This window comes from Corvus cornix, chromosome Z (assembly GCF_000738735.6).
Source record: "Corvus cornix cornix isolate S_Up_H32 chromosome Z, ASM73873v5, whole genome shotgun sequence".
NCBI lineage: Eukaryota > Metazoa > Chordata > Aves > Passeriformes > Corvidae > Corvus > Corvus cornix.
The window spans coordinates 49,624,153-49,647,024 of record NC_046357.1 but is presented as its reverse complement, the minus strand read 5'-3'; positions in this window follow the sequence as shown (position 1 = coordinate 49,647,024).

Genomic DNA, 22,872 nt, shown 5'->3' with positions numbered 1-22,872 from the left:
CTGGGAGCTCTCAGTGATTAAACAGCAATTGAAGCCTTCTTGGGCCTGATTTTTATAACAGTTTAGAAATCTTTGAAGGCAGTTACTAGAAGAAGAGAATAAAACTGAGAGACTGGTTTTATTTTTCAAGTCTGAAGAAAGAGGATTATTTGCACAACTGGCTTCTAAAATACTTGCATATTGGTTGTGTTTCTGAGGCTACAATCCCCAAAATTTGCTATTAAATTTGCAAAAATAGCTCTCCAGATAAAGAAGCATAAGCAGCTCCTCTAGGACTTACAGAAGCCATCTATACCATGAAGCAGAACCTCATTAATCAAATAATTCTCAAGGGATACTCAAGAACTAGCTTGTTGATCAGCTCTCTCAATGATTTGTCATTGCTTAGAATAAGCAGCTAATGAGGCAGGAGCTTTATTAAATAAACCTTGGCAGTCCTTCTCCAGTCCCATCTTCCCTGAGATGATTCTAGCAGACAATCACTAAAGTTGACTGATAGCATTTCCTGGTTATCCAAACTTGATATTTCATTCACAGACCGTGTTCATGAAAGCCAGATCATACTGCCAGGCGAAGGAAGAGCACAGGAATGCCTGGTAAAACAGGACTGAGAGCCCTGTATGATTTCTATAACAAAACTGTTAAAATGAAATGTCTGCTACTGTGTTTGTTGGTAAGACCAGAAAACAGTATCAACTTTCTCCTTCTACTGTAAACCTTAATTTCATCACCCAATGATCAACAATTTTAGTATTTCTTCTAAATTCAGATTCCAACATGGACTATTATCAGCTACATGTTTACAGTGCCAAATGGTTTTGAATCCATTCCCAACAGATGGAAGTACAAATCCTGATAGCATGAAAGCTGTTCCCAAAGCAGTTGTTCTTTCCCATACTGCATCCACATATACTGCTTGGTTAATCTGGTTGTAGCAAGCTTGGCCAAGCTTGGATTTTGAGGTATCGAAACAAACATTTGTGATAAATTGCATTTGGCAGTGTTTGACTACATTGATGTAAAGGGGCTACGTTGGTATAAAGGGGCTACATTTCACTTCCAGAATTTGAATGGATAAGTATTTTGTTATATAAATTTATTTTGAATTATGTCATTATATTCCAAGTAACGCCTCCTCCTTCTTCCCTTGGAGAAACTACTACTACAGTTGCTCCATCATATTTAATTTGCAGTCTTTAATTTCTCCTCATTCTGGCTAACCAGTGAATATTTGCTGTTCCAAGCTTTTACCTACTACAAATGACATTTACATTTAATTTCCCATTTTGTCCTGCACATGTGCAATACACAATGATATAGTAGAAAGCCACTGCACCATAAACCTGAAACAGAGGAAATATTTATTGGTTTCTTAAAATTATATGTTTGCTCTCAATAGCAAATTAAGTTTGGGTTTGTCCAGTTAGAGATCTAATCCATTTGAAGATTCGGAAAAGAGAGAGTTTCAGGTTACATGAGGATTTGACTGCACAATACAAAACCCACTATAGGTTTTAAAACAATACAGCCTACACATCTCTTATCTTCCAAAAGACCATTAATTAATATCAAAATAAAAATTAGTATTTTCGTAAGAAATTGTACCATTTAATCTGTACAATACCCTTCACTGAGTTACATTCCACAATTTCTGAAGCCCCCCAATTAGTTAGGTATACATATCAATTTTCTACCCAAGAAGATATTCCATTCTGAAGGATATGCAAAGCATATCTCCATCCAAATGATAAACAAATTACGGTTTCAAACATTCATGCTTACGTGCACACCAGGAAAGAGATAAAATTTCTTAGGACTACTAGTACTTTCCTTTCTGACACTCTTGTACTACAGTGGGAGAGAAGCTTGATTTATCATCCATTTTAGCATTTGACTGGGGTTTATATTCACAAAATCATCACATATGGATGAGTACTCTGGATACAGTACTCTGGATACAGTACTCTGGATAGTATTTTATGCATTTTTGACCTGTCTGAAAGCTGAGGAATTTGGACTCCAGCCCTGCTATGTGAAAAGATCAGTACCAGAGCTGTGTCTTTATGCTACTTATTTTAATTGTAATTAGTTACAACTTTGGATAGGTAAGTATCATAAAAGATTTCTCTTGTCTGTTCAGCTAATACTTAAAAGTGATGCTAGTTCTAATTCCTAAATTTTTCATAGGTGTTTATGAAATAGTTCTGAAGGCACCTGGTGATATCACTTTATGAGTTCATAAGTCCCTAAGCCAGAGCAAACTGGACTCCTAACATTTATTTTTTGTTTTCTTCTCATTATTAGCTTCTACTAATTAGGATGAAGCTATATAAGATTTCTGCAGGATCATTAACTCATAATATTTACCATTATCCTATGCATGCTAAAAACATTAGTTTCTATTTAGACTAAATGTTGTGGTTGAGTAATTAAAATAGCAGCACTTGTTTTTGTTAGAAAAAATCACAATCAGTTTTTCCATTCATATTTAAAGAAAATTCATTGTTCAAAAATAAATCACTGTTAAACATTGTTTATGCAAGTCCGAGAAAATGAATATATGCTTATTTTTAAATACAATATATTTAACCAGCATGATAGGAACTGTTCTAAAATACTTGTCCAAGCCCCCAATAAAATGAAGTAACAACTCATCATTTGATTCACTCCAAATATATTTGTAGGACTGGAAATAACATCTATTTTTGTTAACTTAAAAGCTAGACAATGAAGTGGTAGGTTAACCTGCTCAGCAACATAAATTTAAAGGAAGTTCAGGTGGCCAATATTAGCTCTACTTAAGAATAGATAGCACTACTACATCGGAGTACTACAGTTGTAAGCCTTGGCATATGGAAATCACATGAACTGAGTGTCATAAGACTTCTGTTATTGTCATTAAATCTAGTGACTGTTTTATGTCAGTTAAGTAAATCATTCCCCTCTGAATTTACTAGAAGCAATCAGAAAGACTTTTTATTAATTTAAAAAGAGAACAACTTTGGGTCCAAAATGAGTTTTCAGCTGATGAAAACATACTTGAATATAATGTAGAAAATTGTTTCACTTGATCTTTTGACATTGTATTTTTACATCCTTTCCTCTCACACAGTTTTACCAGTGGGACAGGAGACTCTTATATACTTTGCCATTTTTCACAGTATGAGTAATGACTATATATGACTTCTCCAGTAATTTTCCAAGTCAGAACAGGTGTAGTAAGAAAGTCAATTTACAAAGGATGATACGGTAACATAGAGGAAAACATACATTCCTATAAATTTTGTGGTTCTCAATGTACTGTGTGGAATACCAGTCTAATTTAAGGCAAATTGAATGGCCTCGGATAGGAAAGGGCAAGCACTCAGGGAGAAAAATACTGTTTGGGAGGAGGGCACGTGAAGCTTCCAGCCTTCAGATACCCGTAATCAGAGTAGGCGCCGGAGTTTGGATTTCTTTTCCTTTAGTGAAAGCCAGAGAAATGTGCATGTGAAGAGATGGCATTCTTACATTATACAGCAGCATTAAAATTGCATGCACTTAACAGATACATGGATAATAAACCTAAATGAGATCACTATGACCATTTTTTTTGGCCTCCTCTCCTACATAATGGGGACTCTGCTGAATTAATGCCTCTTTGAACCAGAAGAAGCTTTTAGTAAAGCTGCCAATCTCCATTTCTGTTTTCCACTGATAGAAAATTTGCTACTGCTATGAGAAAGTACCATTTAGACCTACTGTTGAAAGTGTACTTCTCATTTGGAGATGATGTTCCCTAGCTTCAGCTTTTAGCTGGTGAATGCTATTTTCTCCTGGTCTGCTTTATTGAAAAGACTCTATTCTGAAGCTCCTTTTCCCCATACTGATATTCTAGATTATGAACAAGCCTTTTCCTCTCAGCTTTCAGTTTCAGCTCAAGGACTCTTCTATTATAAGCTATACTGTCCAATCCACTATTTATTTTCATCTCTCAGAAACAATTTAATTTTTTTTCCACATCTTTTTTTTACAATTGGAACATCAAGGAATTCTCTAATATTCCAGAAATACATAGTTTATGTAGAAACAGATACCAAAGGCAGAATACATAGTACAATTATTACTCAAAGACACACTGTTTCTGCAGTCTCAAACTGTCAGTCCTCTGTGACATCCATTATGAGCTCAAGGTGAGTAGTTTATTTACCCCAGTTCCAAGGGTTTTTTTACTAAAATATTACAAACGAAAATATTTTAAGCAATAGCTACATGTATCTACAGTAGTGTCTACACGTCATTAACCTTGAACATCTACATATCATTTCGCCCTAGATGACTTTACACTTGCTCACACAGAAACACAGTCTCTTTGGAATTTAAAAAGACAATTCTGACCATTATACACAAGGTACTCTTTACTTATGCTCCAATACACTTTTTTTTTTTCCCTGAAAGCTGGAATAATGATAGTATTTTATTCCACATTGCTGATGAAACTCTAAGATAATGAGGTCAAGGAGAAATTTACTTTACAGAAAATTCTAACAGTACCGCTGTCTTTAAAAAACCAAGTAAATAAAAAACAACAAAAGAAGTGTCAAAATTGCTTTAAAGGCACAAATTCCATATTAATTGGTATTACTTAGCATGCAATTCTTTATTAATTTTATCCCACCCAGGTAATTCTATTATTTTGCCTAGATCAATGTCATACTGACAAGGCACTAATTACCCAGGTCATCCCATTTACCTTTCTTTAGGTATTGATATATTAGCCTTCCTCCAGTCTCTTAGAATTCTAAGTGTTCTGCAAGACTTTCTAAAAATGAAAATTAGCAGTCTAGGGACCTATTTGGCCAATATCAAGGATGCAAATTATTAAGGGGGTACTCTTTTGAAACACTGATCTTTAGCAATTATTTTTTAATGACATTCTGAGCCAGACTTAAAATAATTTTCACTTCCTTTGTATTGGGCTTGGAAAAATTTTGGTAGCGGCAAGGGTCTCGAGGATGTGACTGAGGAGGGGCTGCAGGGGTGGCTCCTGTGAGAAGCTGCTGGAAGCTTCCCCTGTGTCTGACAGAGCCAACGCCAGCCGGACCCGCCACTGGCCAAGGGGATCAGCAGCGGCGGCAGCGCCTCTGCGGGGACAGATTTAGGAAGGGGGAAAAACCCGCCTGACAGCAACTGCAGCCAGAGAAGAGAGTGAGAAGATGTGAGGGGAGCAGCCCTGCAGACACCGAGGTCAGTGAGGAAGGAGGGCAGGAGGTGCTCAGGCGCTGGAGCAGACATTCCCCTGCAGCCCGCGGTGCAGCCCATGGAGAGGCAGCTGTGCCCCTGCAGCCATGGAGGTCCATGGGGATGCAGAGATCCACCCAGAGCCCATGGAGAACCCCTGCTGGAGCAAGGGGATGCCTGAAGGAAGCTGTGACCTCATGGGAAACCCACAGTGTAGCAGACTCCTAGCAGGACCTCTGACCCTCCGGGGGATCCATGCAGTTCCTGAAGGACTGCACCCTGGAAGGGACCCATGCTGGAGCAGTTCCTGAAGAACTTGGAAAGTCTCACATTGGAGGGGTTCATATAGCTGAGACCCCATGCTGGAGCAAGGGAAAAGTGTGAGGAGTCCTTGCTCCTCAAGGGTGGAGTGACAGAAATGTGTGATGAACTGACCACAGGCCCCATTTCCTATTACCCTGTGCTGCTGGGGAGGAGGAGGGAGAGAAATTGTGACTAAAATTACACCTAGGAAGAAGAGAGGGGATGGCGAAAAATGTTTTAAGATATGGGTTTACTTGTTATTCTATTCTGTTTTGATTGGTAGTAAATAAATTAATTAACACGTTAATCCAGTCTGTTCTCCCCATGATGATAATTGGTGAGTAATACCTACCTGTCCTTCTCTTAAGTCTTTCACTCCATTTTTCTCCTCTGCCCAGCTGAGGAGGGGAGGGTTAGAGCAGCTTTGGTGGGCACCTGATGTCCATCTAGGGTCAAGTTACCACAAATCTTATTCTGGTATGAGAATATACCATCTGATTTTTGCAAAATATTTATTGAAAATGGTATCAGTGCAAAAAAACCCCAAGCAGCTTGGAGCTAGAATAAACCAAAGAACAACTAGGAATAAAAGAATGCTTAAAAATGCAGGAAGTCTATTCAGTCTGTCTCTTCTTTCTAACAGCTTTCCTACAGTGGACATGCTGTAAAAGGGAACGGTTCCTTGTGGATGTGCATGTGCGCACACAGGCATGAAACAGGAGGAGTTAGAAAACACCATGCCACCTATTTAGGCATGGTGAAAATGACCATTACCTTAATAAACTAACATAATGCAAAAGTTTTTCCAGTGCTGCTAGCACATTATTGTGTTGTGAAGTAGAAATATGCTATGGACATCACAAACAACCTACTCCTTTTGTTTTCAGTTGAGAAGAGACATAGGTATGGAAAAGAAATCTGGCTGGTCTGAAATAAATACATGCATATTGACTTGGAAAACCATACTAATGTTTATACTACTGCTGTTTCTCAAGTAGAATACAAAAGATATGCTTAACTGAAGACAGACTTAGAAGACTATATGAGAAAGCCTATGGATTTCTGTGGCAATTTGAGAGAGGAAATAAATGCTATGCATTCCACATTAAAGCATTTTGTGACATGGTGCCTAGTATCTAAACATAGTGTCTGTGTCCAGATTCCATTGTAGCTTTGATTGAAAGAGGACAATTTCCTACAGCAACAGACTTTAATATACAAAGAATATCAGCCTTGATTTGGGTAGGTTTTGTGATCTACTCTGTGTTATTGCCCAGCAGCAGGGTCTGAGACTCATTAAATTTGAGCCCTTATATAAATATGAAGACCTTGTGGAGAAATTGTTAGTTAGACTACTAAACCATCCCCTCCTTTTCCAAAAGTTGACAGTGTGTGCTCAATAAGGACAATATATAACAGGATAATATTACCCTACCTCTCTAGGAACATGAATTAAAATAAAGTCAGGTTTTTTTATAAGATTAAGTAGAACTGTGAGCTATGCATGTGTGAAACCATACCACAAATACAGTTTCCAACACTACAGCTTCAAAAGGATTTGGCTCATTGTGTAGGTGAGGATGCATTGTATTTGAAAATAGATATTTTCCTGGAATTTCTAAACCTTGCTTATTCTTTAACTCTGTCAAAACATGAAATTTAAAAGAACTTTGGAAACTTTTGGGAAATATAAGTGATTTTAAACACAGGAATCAATAAAGGTTTTAATAAAAGTCACTGTTAACACATGCATATGGAACACCAAAAGGAATAGATAAATATAGCTCTCCCTTTATTGTATCTGCTATTTAGTTTCCTCAAAACCCTGCAGATATTGAAAATATTGAAAATAAAAGAAGTGTGAGGCTTCTGAAGAACCTGAAATTTAGGAAAGAGGGAATTTTGGAAGTAACTGTAGATTACTTTCTACAAACACCAGCTTAAAGAATAAAGAAACAAAAGCAACATGCACAGAAAAAAAAAAGGCTGTTCTCCAAGGAAAGTGTTTTTTGCCAACAGATGCAGCTGAAAGCAATCAAAACTAAGTAAAATATTTAAATAATGTTTATGTCCTTGCAAAGGATGTCTTAATATATCTAAGTATTATGTTCAATATTGCAGAACAGTTTGGGATCCAATTTGTCAATGCTCATTCTTGTGAGAAGTGTAACTTTACACCAAAAACAAGTGAGATCAAAAAGACTGCATGTTATTTACAAGTTACTGAACCTAAGTAAAGATTTGGAAATTGGTGAGTGGCCCTGGCTCATACTCATCAATATTTAAAATATGATCTTCAGTAAAGACATTTTTTAAACAAACACAGGTTTTTCCAATCAAGAAGTCTGTGGCAAAGTATGTTGTCAAATAGTTTCTGTTGTGAAACTTATTTTTCCTGATTATGTCTATCCACCTCAACAGATTTCAGTCTGGATGATTTGAGTTCATACTGCTTTCTACTAAGTAGCCCTGGAGCCTCACTGAAGTAGTATGGGTACGTCACACTGCTTCAGCTTGGCTAGACTATATTTCTTATGATAGATCCTGGCAAGTTTATCCACAGAGGAATGCTCCTAGCTAAAGTACATGTCCCTGGAAGTTGAGAAGCCAAATTTTTAAAGTATGAGAGAGCTGTGTTGCTTTTCCTGTAAGCCATGATACTGGCTTAGGTGGATATAAAATACATCTGAAGCTTTTCAGAATGAAAAATACTTTCATTGCTTAACTGACCTTTCCTGAAAATGTTTGTTCTCTGGAATGTTTTGAAACTTAGATTTTCTTTGCTAGAGAAAGTAAAACATCTGAATATCAGCTGTCTCACAGAGCTAAAATCTCCTTTTCAGTTCTACTAGGTAGAGTACCCTTGACTCAAGATAAAATGAAATTTATTAAGTTTGTTGTGTTTGATCACTGAGAAATCTTCTTTTGGGATAATTGCCATGGTTCTAGTTTCCCCACTATGTACCACTGAGTGTTGGAAGCTCCTTTTGTTCACTATGCAAGGGTGTTAAAGCATAGCTTTAATTATCATATTTGTCTGGAGCAGTAACTAATGCACCTATTGAAAACAATAGTTCATTTCTTGATTTTGAAATGCCAGATTCTTACTAGTGTTACTAAGCAAGTCAGAATAGAAGCTAGAATGGAAGAAAGCAGACAAAAAATTGACTATAACTTATCTGCTGAATTTACTTGCTTTTGTACTACATATTTTACATGCTGAGCTTCCAAAGGATAAAAAACCGAGCTTAAATGGAGAGAAGTTAAGTGAAACGGTGTCAATATTTATGGTGGTCTGTGTCATACACAATAAGCCTTGCACTGCCGTGTTGTTCTATGCAGAAGCTGGTGATAATCACTACCATCTTTATGTTCAGACCTGGAAAAAAGAAATCTGTGTTCTCACCCCATTCAATACCAGCAAACCAAAGCCTCTGTAAAAAAAGCTTCAGTAGCCATTGATATTACAGCAGTTCACTGAAGGCCAATGTTGTCAAAAGTTCCTTATTTGTGAGAACAGATTCACATTACATGCTCCCACTGGCACCATCTGGCCCAAAGTTAAAGGGAAAATCCAAAGAACGCCTATAGAATGAGTGCATTTTAAATGAAATTACAGCTGAGGAGAGTTATATCTGGTTATATTGGTAAGTGTTGTAGTTCTTGCAGTGATCTTGGGGGAGCAGGTCTCTATGTGTGTGTGTGTGTGTGTGTGTGTGTGACCGGTGTTTCTACACAAAAATGTCAAATGCAAGTCCTCAATCCCATAAGGGACTTTGAGTAACTTAGTGATAGACAACTTGACAGATAAGCTGTTGAAGCCTGTAAACCCTTTTTCTATTACTGCCTCATGTTATCTATCTTCTTTTTTTCAGAGAAAGAGAATTTGACTGTTTCAGAGTCAAAAATATCTGCATCAAATAAAACCACTGCTCCTAGAAATATGCTATTTAACACTAATGATTAACTGATTTCAGTACTGAAAAGGATATGGTAGAGTGTAGCACAAAAATGTATTTCTGTTGGGTTCGGAGTTTGTTTGGTTTTGTTTTGTTTTGTTTTGTTTTGTTTTGTTTTGTTTGTAGATAAAAATCTACTAAATGGGGTAACGTTCCGAGGTACACTTGAAAAAGTGACAAAATGCATTTATACACCTAGGGCCCATTTTTTGCCTGTACATATTTATACACAGAGTGTAAATAATATGCTTAAGTAACCCTGCTGAGTTAGAGCAAAGTTCAGCTGTGACCATAATGTCATCTCAGAGTACAGTACAGCAGATGATCTTTGTGTATCTCCACAGGCAGAAACTATGACTGAGGGTTTTCTGAGTTACAAGTATTGCTTTCAAATAGGCCTTAAGAGTTTTCTTAATTTGCTCAAGCCCTTTTGAGCCTACATAAAATCTGAACATATGGAACATCCTGAGGACCTCTCTGAAGCACTATCTCCTTTCATTTCTGTCAGCTGACTTCCCTCCCTGCCCCCTAGGCCTTCTATTGGAAAAGAGAGGAAAAAATAACACCTTTACTTTTTCATTCTACTAATAATTTTTATGGATTTTTGTTCTATCCCTTCCTACCCATCTCTTTCCTGGGCTGAAGAGTATAGGTCTATTAGTTATTCCTTCTATCAATATTATTCTTTAACTTTGAGCATACCTGATACCCTTCTCTGCACTTTTCTCAATTCCTATTCTCACATCTCAAAAATAATATAACAGAAATGAAAACATTCAAAATGTAGTTTTATAATGAATTTATGCACTGGCATAATAGTGCTTTCCCTTCAGTATTCCTTTTTGAATAATTTCTAGCACTCTATTTGCTACTTTCACTGTTTGTGATTTGGTGCTTTCATAAAACATTATAACATCAGCACCTCTATTCTGTGCCTACTGCTCAGCTCAGATGCAAACTGAATCCTTACTAGGTGTGAAATCATGTTTGGAGGCAGAAATTCAGAGCCAGGTATGCTTAAATGTAGGCTTAGTCTACAACAGAGTTTTGTGAACACTTGCAGATATTGAAGACAACATAGTTTGAAATCTTCTACTTGGAAAATTCTGTACATCAAGTGATAGGGCTTTGTTTTACTACAGAAAAATTGAGTAAATCTTATAAATGCCCAGTGTGAATGTGCTAGTGGTGTTATTGAAGAGTTAATATTAGGAAGAATTTTCCCCTTGTAGCAGCAGAGTTTATGGTTAAAATTTGAAAACTCCTAGATATGGCCTTTGGACCATTCCACCAATTTTTTTTTAAATAATGATAATAAATTTGCAAGTTCTGATGTTGAAACCCTATTTGATTTTTAAAGTTTGTAAAGCTTTTGCATGCTTTGATCTTGAGCCTTGAGATCTTGACTCTGCTAAAAGCCAATGGAAAAAAGAAAATCTTTTATTTTTCAATTCACATAAATTCAAGGAAAGATAATAGTTAACATCTGGTCATGCCCTCTTTTGAAAAAAAGGAGAATAATTTTTACCCAATTACCTAAAAACTTAATGGGAATTCAAAAGCTCAATGTGAGCAGAAGTGAGGAAACAGTGATAGAATCAAATGTTTCTCACAAAATAAAATACAGTATGAAACATCAAAAGAAGTTTGCATAAGAAAAGGTTTTATTATTGCCTTTTTCTCACTGACAGAGGTACTGAATGAAAATAATTTCTATGATGGTTTATTTGTATTCATTTTGAGAGGGAGAGTTGGACCTTCTGCTCTAATCAGGCTTCTAAACATTCCCAGCTATTTAATCCTGTTGGGAAAGAAGACCGAATTGGGCAAGTAAACTTGAAAAATCTTACTATGAGGCTCTTTACAATTCAGTTTGGACTGCAGCCTCCTTAAAGACTCGGCAGACTCTTCTGCTACAATTTTGTTTACATCTGCTAAATTAAATGCAGGTAGAACTAAAAGCTGTGGAAGTCTGTGGGTCTTTGGATCTCTGTGATGAAGTGAGAGCCTTGAGACACAGAATCATAGAATGGCTTGGGTTGGAAAAGACTTTAAAAATCATCTAGTTCTAATCCCCCTGCAATATCTTGGCAATGATTGTTTACGTTGTGCCAATCTGAAGAGCTAAACATGTATCATTGTGTATCATTGATTTATATTCTGTTTTCCAGAAGTATTAACAAAATGCACTGCAAAAAAAAAGTCAGACAAACTCACAAGTCCTAATCCTATCCAGGTACGTTATGACATCCCACCTGTGAAACTATTTGACAGGAAAACCAGAGAGACTATGTGCCTCTTTACAGGGTAGAATTTTCCATATTCTTTGCCTGGAAGCATTATAGGCACCTCTCCTCTTTTATTTAAAAATAGGGTTGTTAAAAATATACAGACCCCATCATATGCCAATCTAAATCTTTGAATTACAATGAGAATGTTTTTCCTAAAAAATATTCTGAGCTCTGCTCATTCAGTGAAGACAATGCATGTTTTTAATCTTCTTCATAAAATGATATATATTAAAATTGTTTTATTATCGTATTTGAGTTACTCCTGGAAAGTTATCATAAATAAAGGACTTTGTATCAGTAATAGTGTCCTAGCTATTGGGAAGGCACAAACAGACTCGGGGCCAAATCAGGTAAAGGAGAGGAGGCTGGTGAGCAATTTGATTCCTCAATACAAGCCCTGGCTCAACAGAAATGGTAACTGAACTGTGTTAATCACTCTGTGTTCTGAATGGAATTCAGAGGGTTTTTTTCTGAATGGTGATTATTGGGTTTCACCACCAGTCTTCCATAACAAAAAGTCACAGAATTGAGGAAGATGAGTTACATTTGTGAGACACCACCTTCAACAATGCATTTTACTGTTTGTATGTCAGAAAACTGAATCCAGGCAACAACAAAGTCTGTACCTGTGAAAGGAAAAAGAAGCAACAAAAGCCTCAAGTATCTGTGTTGTTAAGAAGATCTGAGAAAGAGGCCAGTAATGAATTACACACAAATCTGACAGCTGCTGCTCTTTCAGCACCACTGCAGAGTGCTTTTATACCTGCTACCCTACTGTTATTTTCTTCTGGTGTTCTTTTATAAGAAAGATTTCTATTCCTACCAGCCTCACTGTTGTTGTTGCCTCTTTCATCAGGCCAATTTTAATTTTAAAATAGCACAAAATTATCCAAAACTTTGAGGTCAGCCTCAGCTTCAGTGCGAAGGTGAACCCAGGGATATCTAGATATCCCCTCTAACGTAAGTTTTTCTCAGATCCTATGATTTTAATTCCTTCAGTGGAAGAAAGATCAAACTACCATGAAGTTTCTTATCCTGTATAGTGCTTATACTTTCTGTTGTGATTAGGACATTATGTAGTTATTATAACAGATGTAACACAAAGTCCTTGTTTGTTCATGCTTTCCTGCAGAACCCGTCACACTGCAGTTGCTTACAGTGTCTGGGCCTGGTCACCTAATCACATTACTGTGTTAGGAATAAATAGCTATTTCAGTAGGGGGTCACAGGCTTGCCACAGAAGATGCAAGCTGAACTCACAGCCACTTGGAAGGAGATGGGCAGGCTGAACACTCCCTAGACTACCTGGCAAACACAGATGGTCACTGGTTTCCACATTATCCTAGCTTTTGTCATTTTTCAGCCTTCCTTTCTGCACAATAAAAACAAATATACATTGACTTTTGCTTTGAAAACATACTGTGGAATTTCAGAGTTTGATCAAGGTACAAAGATTTTATTTAGGACAGCCTAGCATAACTTTTGTTTGCCTGTGCTTCCCCACATGAACTGTTGCTCGTGCTACTGCAGCTCCCTGGAGGGATCTCAATTCCCATTGGGGTCCACAGTCCCTAAACTGATGGTGCATCAGGAAAACATTTGGCAGTGGTGCTTTCTGGATTTTTTTCTCGTAACTGATTTTACAAGCTCACCTACTATTACAAACCAGAGGATCCACACAGAAAAAACCACATATAGTGAGTGGTAAGGGTTCTTCAGTGTCAGGTAGAGCTCAATGCCTCAGGATATCTGAGCTATTACCCTCCCTGAGCATGCTCTGACACTTGATGGGAAATTTCACATGTGTTATCTTTGAGATCTCTACCCCAGGAGTGGTTGACAGAAACAAATGACACATACAAAAGTCATGTTCTTCATGGTATGGTAATGTAAATTAATGTTTCTCTAGTTATTGCAGACTCAAATAAAAGGCATACTGGACAACAACCAAAGCAATTTTGCATAAGCAGTGTTGGGCTTCAAAGGCAATCTTAAAAAAAACCCAAAATCTTTTTTGTATCAACAAGATGAACTGCCTTTTTCTAGATGGAGATCTTAATGTTTTTTTCTCTTGTGTTATGAAAGCCACTGAAATAAAATCATGCTTTCTCAAACACCACAAAGAAAGAAGGCAGCAGTGGTAATCCAACATCTTGTGCACAGTCATAATCAGCAGATAGCAATAAATTTTCCAGCAGTTTTCTAATTTATTTGAATGGGAAATATGAGGGGTCTCTAAGCTGCAATCCACGCAATCAACAATGCTGTTAAGGGTTGTTACCATATTTCTGTAACTCTATTAAGTTAATGAACTTTAGGTCCCTGTGATATACAGTGCACATCCTGATGTTATTTTGAAATATCACTGACTTTCTATCTAAAATTATTGTGCAATATATCAGTTCATTCAGGTGGCACAATCAATCACATCTTGTCCAACTAATTTTTAATATTATCATCTAATCCTATTGCATAGACAACAATGGTGTTCCCAGGTCTATGGGCAGAGAAGAAGGGCTACCTCTTACTGCTTTTTTAGAAGCTGGGGGTATAAGACATGTCTTTGGAAACATCTCTTTGCAGTACTCTTGGTTTTACTCCGAATGACAGTTAAGCTGTAAAAGTAGATACTAAACCCACATAATACGTTAGCCTTAGGAAAAGGGAGATTTACATTTCTCTACTGTTCTGTGAAATAGAATATATTATGCTAAACCTTTTCAACCCTTCAGAAAATGTCTATTTCAAAACACTTAAATACAAGATGAAAGTATAAGCAAATCTAGAGGAGATGCAAAGTTCAAGCAAAGGGGAAAAGGTTTGCTGTTGGCACAGATGCCACAAACGGACAGAAGGGTAAAAGAGGCAAAGCTGGGCACACTGCAAGTACCAAGAGGACATTCAGCCTATGACTGCACACTGCTGAAGCGTGAGGTGGGGGAAGAAAAGCAAAAAGAAGAAAATGGTTTTTGTGTTCAGCACAGAACTGTTTAGTACCTTTGTCTCCCTGCAAATCACTGATTAACTGGCTAAGAAACAGTGTCCTGAGCTCAACAGAGTGGGGGAGGAAAATAGAGAAACAAATGGAAAAACTTTTGCCATTAGAACAAGAAGTGTCAGGAATCAATGCAAAGGTGTGAAAGTCTTCCTGTGCTTGTGAAAATCTTGTGCTACTTAAAAGGAAGCATAGTTATAGGGAAAAAAGAAAGAAGGAAAGTCAGCAAGTAAGGGAAAAGGTAGGGAAAAGCAGAGTGATGTTTCAGATACAAAAGTTAAAGACAAGTATTTGGAGAACAAATAATAGATGGATCATTTCCTCTGAAGAAATAACCAAATGAACTATAGAAAACAGTAAGATGGATTCACACAACAGCAAGTAAAATATGGAAGTTAGACTGAAACAAGAAACATGGCAAGACACATAACGAGCAGAGATATGATGCAGGAATTATGGAATTATTTTCATATTTTGACATTTACAGAGAAAAATCTAATTTAATTTTTTTTTTCTGCTTTGGTGACATTTCAGTGCAGAGAAAAGGATGACACACTTCTTTCTTTTAATCATAGAATCATAGACTATTCTGAGTTGGAAGGGACCCACAAGGATCACCAAAATCCATCTTTTGCTCCTGCACAGAACAGCTCCAAATATCACACCATGGGCTATGAGAGTGTTGTCCAAATGCTCCTTGAGCTCTGTGAGCTCTGGTGCTGTGACCACTTCCCTGGGGAGCCTGTTCCAGCGCCCAACCACCTTCCAGGTGAGGAACCTTTTCTTAATATCTGACCTAAACCTCCCCTGACACAACTTCAGGCCACTCCCTTGAGTTCTGCCACAGATCACCACAGAGAAGAGATCAGTGCCTGCCCCTACTCTTTCCCTTGTGAGGAAGCTGTGTATTGTTCTTCCAACAGTGAACATAATCTTACCTACGATATTTTCCAAAGTAATGATTAGTTTATTTCCAGAAATGTTACATTTCGCAACTGCTTCTTAAAGAGTTACAAGTTAAGTGACATCAATATGCAAAAGTAGATAACGTGAGTACACAGACACTACCTCATGCAACACGCAAAAGGCAATTAAAACATTTACTTTCAGGAATTATTATTTCAGGTGGGAATGTGGAAGAGTAAACATGTTTCTCTATTTCAAAAATTTATGTTCTCAGGTAGCAGATACTACAACATATCCAAAAGGTTGATTTGCTTCCAGCAGTTAGGTAGTGGACATGAATTACATAAGTATGGAGCTGGGGAAATTAGTTTAATTTGCATACATGCTAACTTTATAAAATTAAACTAAACTTGAGGAGAAAAATTCTTGATTTTTATTTGAAGCCAAATCTTCTGAATAAATTACAAATACTCAAGTTTAGTCCACAAAATGCATCTGATGGAGACATTTTTAGAAATTTAGCAGGAAGATAGCACAAGAGTAAATTGACCTCCATCATCTGCAATCTAGGTGGGTTCTGACTTTTACAGAAGGAATAAAAAATTGAATGAACCCTACAAGACCATGAAAGCTTTTTTTCAATTATTATTTATTAACAAATGCACACATGTGTGTGTATTCACATGCAACCAAGAACATTTGCATGCATGAGCACTGGATAAATGATTTCTGTGTTCTTCCCATGCCACAAATGCTGCTTCCCAGTTGACTTATTTTCTTCTGGAGACAGAAAATTCAACCTTTTATTAATTATAAGGCAATGAAACCCATCTGTCTAACTGTTCACATTCAGCTGTGTATCATGAGTCAGAAACTGAGGCATGGCCCTGAGAAAGGTCAACAAAGCAGAACTGTATTTCATTTACTAGAAATTAAAAATCAGGAATTAAAGAAAAATAAAGAAACTTTAAATGAAAATGACAGGTTTGTCTTTCAAGGGAAAGACTATGCTTGCACATCAGAAGCTTTACTTTCCCTAGGGTTTTCTGTAACTGCTGCCTCATAGTTTTTCCTCAATCTGCCCACTCCACAGGAAAACCCAAACAAAACAAAGCAGACAATGGAAAATGTGAAGACCTGCTCCTCATACATCTCCATTGCATATTTCTTCTAGTCTCTCGAGAGACACAATAGAAATGAACAAGATACAAAGCAAAACAAAAGCTGCCATTGAGAAAGGTTTTTAGACATGACCTAGAAAAAATACAAGAGAAATATAGTGTTGTACTTACTTCTATTTTGAAATTCTATTTGATATTTAAGGCATTTCCTCTTCTATTAACACATTTCCTCTTCTACTCTTTTGACTGATCGAATTTAATTTCTTAAAATTATGGTACTTTATAGGTTTTTTTTACTTAAAAAGCATTTACATTATAAGGTGAATTTTTAGAGGACTGAGATTCAAGAGCCTAAGAACACTAAATTTCAAAACATTTTCTGTACTTAGAAAACACAGAATTTGACAGTTAAATGTTGAAATTAATCAGATAGTTGCATTTCCACATAGCCCGTGTGCACTGTAAGGCAGTTTGTGTGGTAGGTGAGAAATTTGCCCATTTTAACAAAGGTCAGCACTCTAAAGAGTGTTTTTCTGGATTGTAAGTGAATTTTTCAAGTGGACGCTTGCCATTTCACTGAGAACAGAGACATCTCATTTAATTCATAGTCACCTGACCCCAGAGTATAGACAAGTGCATTTCTGTAAATGAAAGGAAATTGCCTGAAAATAAATACAGATAACAGAGCAAACTTTAATTTATTTTTTACTCATGAATGGACGCCTATTTTTATTAGGAATACATCCCCTAATGACAACTTCCCTCACTTATTTTTTATTCCCTCACTTACTTTTTCAGGATCATTTTTGTTTTCAGGGCAGTAGAAACAGAGGATAAATAAATACAAAATAAAGATGAGACTGGCCGTATTCTGATCATAGCAAATCCTGACATTTCTGCTACTTTTCTGCATGGTGATTTTGCTGTCATATTGCACTGTTTTGAGTTGCACTTTTCCATCAGGAAAAGTAAGGAAAAAGCAGCACAAGTGAAAGAAGTTAAACAGTGAATTACCTGGCTCTAAAATACCTCCAAAAGAAGGACTTTGGACAGAGCTATGCAAAAATGCCTAATACAAAGCATTATGCGTGTTAGCCTGATTTAAAGTGGCCCTTTCTGCATCCAGGACCAGGTCCCCCTCAAAAGATTCACACCATCTCAAAAGAAAATCCAAACAAAAAACCCCAAACAAACAAACAAACAAAAAATAAAAAACCAAACCCCAAAAAACCCCAAACAAAGGAAAACCCAACCAACCAACAACAAGAACAAAAAAAACCAAACAAAAAGAAATCAAAACACAAACCCCCTTTTGGTAATACCTACAAAGATTATGTCTATGGGCTTTTCTCATAGCTTAGAATAAATCTGATTTTTTTCTAGGAAGAAACACTAGAATTAGGCAAAAGCTGACTGTATCACATAGAATATTCTTAGAAGAAAATTAGGAATGTACAAGATGGCAAAACTGTTCCTAGTATATTACTGAAATATCTAGCTAGTAAGGACAAGCACTGGTCCCCAGGATGGGGTATGCTTACAGTGTTGCCAGAGCCACAATTTATTCAGTTTTCTTTTTGTGGTAAAATGGATATATAGAGGGGGAAAATAAATCAATTCCATCTGAATGAAATAATATCCAACTTAAAAATAATGTACTTTTATTCCACTGAACACTTTCTAAGACATTTTTAATATTTAATTATTTTTCAATTTAACTATGTTACACAACTCTTAAAAACTATTTCTTCTGCTCCCTTTTAATATTCTAATATTAAGATGCAATTTTCAATTGCAATTTAATATTAAGATGCAATTTTCAAGAAAACACATGCAGAATTTGTTCATCTGCTGAAATCTAAGATCAGCTTTTGCAAAATATTGAGGAAAGAATTACGAGAAAACTTTTGATATTTTCAGAATTCTGTTGTTCAAGCCTTCCTTTCTCAGAGGGTTGATTGATTTCCAGAATAGGAATTTGGGTCTCTCTGAAGCTTTACCACTGTTTGTGAAGGCTTTACTTCGACCTTTTGTATTTCCAGTGTGATGGATATTGAAGACAATCCCACAGAAATCATTGCGTTTCAGAGCAATATGGAAGTAGGCATAACAAGAATGAGAACATGATTACCTTTTTAAAGTATTAGCCTAAATGTCTCTAACTGACATTTTAGTAATTTAAAAAAGAATTTGTTCATGTTTTGGAATATTTTGCTGGTCCTCTTGACGAAAAATATGAAAGAAAACAAATCAAGTAACATTTTTTTCGTCAGTAAGAAATAAATTTAAAAAAAAAATACTGGAGAAAAAAAGTGCTTTGTTAAAAAATTGGAAGAGGAAATGGAAAAGGAAACCAAAATAATTCAGTTATGCAGCCCTGGATTCTCTGGATATTCTCGTGTAAGATCAAGGAGGGACATAGGAAACTACACAGAAAATTGCATTTTATGCATTTAAAAACTGTAAGAGGAAAAGCAGAGCAATACAATGAAAAAAAAATAGGAAGACAGTCTCGTGGTCTGCTGCTCATTGATTTGATAGGTATTGCAGTGCTTTATATTTATGATCTAACTTCAGATTTGCATTTCCTTTTCTCTCATTCCACAAGGAGATACTGTACCATTCAGCCAAATAAATCAGTGAAGAAATATACTGTTAAGAGCTGGTCTGACTTATGGACCCATTCAATTCAATAATCTGGAGAGCATGATTGCTTTAAGGTCTGAAATTGAACAACATCTTAGTAAAAATTAAAAACAAAGGAATGGACTCTGGTAATTGCTTATTAAATTTTCAAGCCCCAGTGACAATAACAAGTTTAAATTGATTGCTCAATACATTTAAAATAGATGGTACTGAATGTGCAACAAAACCACACCAGCACGGCAAATAACTTGATGTTCTTGAATGGATAAGTACCTCAGTACTTCACTACCTCTGGAGAGTTTAAGGAATTCAATAAGGCTGACTCGAATGGATCCTATGAAAATGCTGTGCCTCACCCACAACTAGTGCTGGACTGCCCCAACTGCTGCCTCAGCTTGGTGCTTCAGGGGAGAAAAATATGCTCTTTCCACGTGCACATTCTGGCTTTCTCAGCCCTCCTGAAAAACCCATCCCCTTCCTTGCTGCTGCCTCAGACTCACAATATATTTGTTTTCCTGGTGCAAACCCCAAGTTTCCTCATGCTGTGTTAAATTTTCACAGGACACTTAATTTCAGTATGGTAAGATCCAGGAGTTCAACACCAGAAACCAACCAAACAAGAACACTTTAATACATGGGAGATGGGAGGGAAAGCTTGGACTACAGGGCCTTGTTAGAGTGTGTGGAAGGAAAATAGGAAGAGGATAAGGAAATGGGAAAAAAGGCCAGGATACAAAAAGCAGATTTAGAAGAAAAGCCTACTGGCTTATAAATCTCACTTCTCATCTTCAGAGAGCTTTTGAAAATACTAAAGGAACTTAAAGATGTGAGTTTAAATGGTTTTCTGAAAGACTGTTTCTACAAAAGCTGTAAGGTACTCTGAAAAATTCATGTAACTGGAGAAAGGAGGCTAAGAACACACAAGGGAAAAAGAAAAAAACAATTAAAGTACTTGAACAAAAGGGAGAAATTAGAACTCTCACTTTCACCCTGACTTTTCACAACACTGTAATAACATGAATCAAATACAGGTTTTACATGTTAGTAGGGAAAAGACTATTTGCTCAAACCTGTGAAGTGATACATTTTTTACTTGTCTTCCAGAGAAAACACACTGTCAAAGAGTCTGTCAACTAAATACAGAAAGCTACTGACAAAGAAGCGTGAGCCCAGCCAACTAAACCGATCAACAAGATGAGAGCCAACCTGTCTGTGTTGTTACAGAAGCAGCAATTCTACCCCTCAGTGTGCTGCTGCTGCCCAGATTGCTTGGCAAGCCACAAGGCGAAATTACCTTCTTGCCAGCTGCGTCTTTTAGTCTGTTTTAGATTTGAATGCAGATCTACAGCACCTAAGGTTTATAATTTAAACACAGGTTCAAGGGTTACTTCAAGGGTGTCCAACCTGTGAAGTTAAGCATGCAAAAACAAAATTATAGGTCATCAGAAAAAGCCCAAATGTGCCAAAATTGTCCTGAAATTGCGGCAAGACACAAACAGTTGTGAGCATTTTCTTCAGAGCATAGCTCCTAAGAGCTAAGCAATATAAGTGGAGAAATAAAATGATGGAAAGGATTCTAAGGATTCTTTTTTCACTCTTTTTTTTCTTTTTTTTAATACCTTTTTTCTCTTAGCAAATGAGAAATAACAACGATTGAGGAAAAAGGTAGAACATCTGTTGAATAAAAATAAATTAATAAAACCCAAAAAATTGCACAGGCAATATGAGGTGATACATTTTTATTTCTCTTTTTTTCTTCTAATAGGTGAGCTTATTGATACCAACATTTTTTTTAACATCAGTACTTCAAAAGGAGAGCTATTTGGATATCAAATCAACATCTATAATTTACCATTAAAAACACAACATTAATATTATTTTAATAATTGAAATAATATTAATGTTTTTTTAAACATAAAAAGAACTCATTGCCATTAGCAGTTAGAATTCATATTTGTGCCTTATTTAAATTCTGCCTTTTATTTAATTCTGGTTCAGAGGACCATTGATAAGATTTCTAAATTTTCCATACAATCTCTTTTTATCTTCTTAATAAATTCTCAAGAACCGTTTCAAGGCAAACACAAATGAGACAAGGAATCACAAATTACTAGAATTAGGGAACAACTGCTGAAAGATGCACTCTGATTCCCTTTCAAGTGGGAGAAAACCCCTACATGTTTAGAAATCACTTTCTTTTGATAGAGTACATTCCTGGAGCACTATTTTCAGCTACCATTAGAAAAGATGTTATCAAATTATTTCTGCTTTTTATTGTTTGGTCTGTTATGACTCTCCAAACTCAAAACCCACTTGGGATTTGCTAAATTAGAGCTGAGGTATGAACCAGAGAACATGACAGTGCAAAGCTTCCTAGCTGCTCAGCAGGCAAGAGAAAGCGTCTTTTTTTCTTTCCTTGTTTGTGGGTGATATTCTTCACAAAATGAGGAGGAAAAATGTACCAAGCAAAGTTAATTATACTTTTAGAAATTTCCCATCTACAATTCAAATAAGGATCTCCCTGAGAGGGATTCAGATTTTACATACTGTATGTGCTAACCTTCATCATACCAAATGGCAGCAGAAACTGAAATATTTTCCATATCAAGTGCATTTCATACACAAAGTTTAAAACCACCCATGCATTTAGGCTAAAATGAATTATCTAATTTAAACATATGAAATCAGGCAGATTTACAAATGAGGTTTCATTTCAAATTCATACCTCCTTGTCCCTATTTCAATAAGGGAGAGGAAAGCTTACAAAACAGTGAGAGATGACTAACTTCCATGTAAATTATCGCAGAGGAAGTGAAAAGATTTTAAAATTGGGGTTGTTGATACAACAGTCTGTTGTAACAACTCTAGTCTTTTCTGGTGCTAGTATTTTCTTAGAAGTTTTCCTTAGCACAGCTTGTGGATTAGAAACGTAAGAGGAACTATTTCTGCTCACTGGGACAGTCATGAAACACAGACCAGAGGTAAACAACCAGACATGGAGAGAATACAGGACAACAGACAGCCAGTCTGACCCTTCATTGCAAGGTACCTTGTTCCACCATGAATTCAGCAGTCTTTATTTTTTCAGTAGAGCCCACTTGTAAAAGAATAATTTCTCAGCAGAAGGAAATTGAGTACAAAATGGTGGCTTCTGAGAATTCCTTCAATTTATACAAAGTACTTCTTTTAGCACGCAGTTATTATATATATATGCAGTACACACAAAAAAAATAACAGCAGGCAAAAAAAAAAAAAAGAAATCATTTGAACACAGGTTCTCCATGAACCAAATGCACCCAGAAAATGAAACACATTTCATTTTTCTGTCATGCTTCATTGTCTATATTTTCCTAAGCAGTTTCCTCTAGATAATAAGGAAAATAATTAGTTCTGCTCCCCAACATGGGCAATTAAATATGAATATTTGGTTT